Source organism: Bufo gargarizans, chromosome 3 (assembly GCF_014858855.1).
Source record: "Bufo gargarizans isolate SCDJY-AF-19 chromosome 3, ASM1485885v1, whole genome shotgun sequence".
Lineage (NCBI taxonomy): Eukaryota > Metazoa > Chordata > Amphibia > Anura > Bufonidae > Bufo > Bufo gargarizans.
In genome coordinates, this window is record NC_058082.1 from 313,396,273 (window position 1) to 313,398,069 (window position 1,797).

Here is a 1,797-nt window from a genome sequence, read left to right on the forward strand (position 1 = left end):
TATATGTTTTTTTTATTAATGTTTAAATTGATGCATCCAGTTCAGCTAAGAGTCAATTTTCTGAGTTTGCGCAGTAGCTCGATTTCCCTCCAGCATCTTCACCTCTAAACTTTTAGGGGACGTCTACACTGCGAGTTTGACCATGACAAATGTTGCATGACCAAAGATCGCAGTACAGGGGGCTGCCATAGCAATGAATGGAGTTGCAGCACGTCTGGCACGTTGGCAGTCACAAAAAATTCCTACACTGCTGGATTGAGTTAGAGCAGGGATGGCCAACCTGCGGCCCTCCAGCTGTTGCAAAACTACAACTCCCAGCATGCCCAGTCTGCCTACAGCAGGGCATGGTGGGAGTTGTAGTTTTACAACAGCTGGAGAGCCACAGGTTGACCACCCCTGAGTTAGAGTATCGCGGCTGCAGCAAACTTGTGAGTCGTGAGTGACCCCATTCATTCCTATGGCAGCCTCGCTACCTAATGTAAAGTTTGTATGATGGTCAGTCTTGTTTCCTGAAAGAAATCCATTTGTTACTGCACGGTTCGTAATGGCCTACTCGGTGAGATTTATCCAAATTGGCGCTAAGGAAAACGGACCTAGTTGCCCAGTAGCAACCAAGCAGGGTGATCCGTAGAATCTGATTGGTTGCAATTGGCAACAAAGTCCGTTTTCCTTAGCACTACTTTTCATAAAACTCCCCCAAATATTGTATCGTGAACATATGCTTTTTCATGGTAGTGTCCCTTTAAGAGAAGTGTATGACTTAAAATCAGCATGCATATCAGTGTGAAGTTGATAAAAAGCACAATTTCAACCCAAACGAACGTTAGTTTGGTAAAATCTAACAAGGAATGATTGTTTCAGCCGACTAATGAGAGATCAGCATTTCCTGGGAAGAAATCGGTGTTTACATTTTTTTCCTGACAGTTGCCAGTCCTTTATGTTCCGCGGCCATTCTGTAACTTTGGGGACTATAATTTGCAGTCCGCAATGCATGGCCATCATCTGTGCAGCTGCTGCAGATGGATGCCGACCCATTCAACTTGAATGGGTCCGTGATTCGCCCTTGTAAAAAAATAAATAAAACATCTACTTTTTTAGTGGTGCGGAGGCACAGAGAGAAACCCCAGGTAAGCACGCTGTAGTGCTTCCATGGGGTTCCGTGAAGAACCATGTATCACTAATTGGCAGTGTAGTGGTTGAATCTTGGTTTTCCTGGAGTACACTACCTAACTCAGTGTAGGGTGCCTAAAAAACAAACAAAAAAAAACTCTGCTAATATATATATATATATATATATATATATATATATATATACTTTTTTTTAATCTCGTGCCATCTTTGACAAAAGCCATTGAAATACATTGAGTTAGTTAGCCTTTTTGTGCCTTTTTTTTTTTTTTTTTTTTTTTTTAAGCCTCATTCACACGTCTGTGCTCAAATCCGTGAGCAGGTGGTCAGTGATGCATCCGTGAAGCTGTCTGTTGGGTCCGTGTCCGTTTTTTGCAGTCTGTGTTTCACTGACACTGAACAGCTGAAAAATAATTTTCAAAGCATCTCTTCTTAATGAACGTAATGGATCCGTGAACACGGACAAAATAGAGCATGCATCCGTGCTAAAAACACTGACCCACGGACCGTGCTAAACTGATGGTTGAATGCACACATTAAAATGAATGGGGACGCATGCTGTCTGTGAAACACTGACGTGTGAATGAGGCTTTACTTAACACGTTAACCATCAAGTTTAGCAAAGCTGCATCTGTGTGTGTGTGTGTGTATATAATTTATATATATATA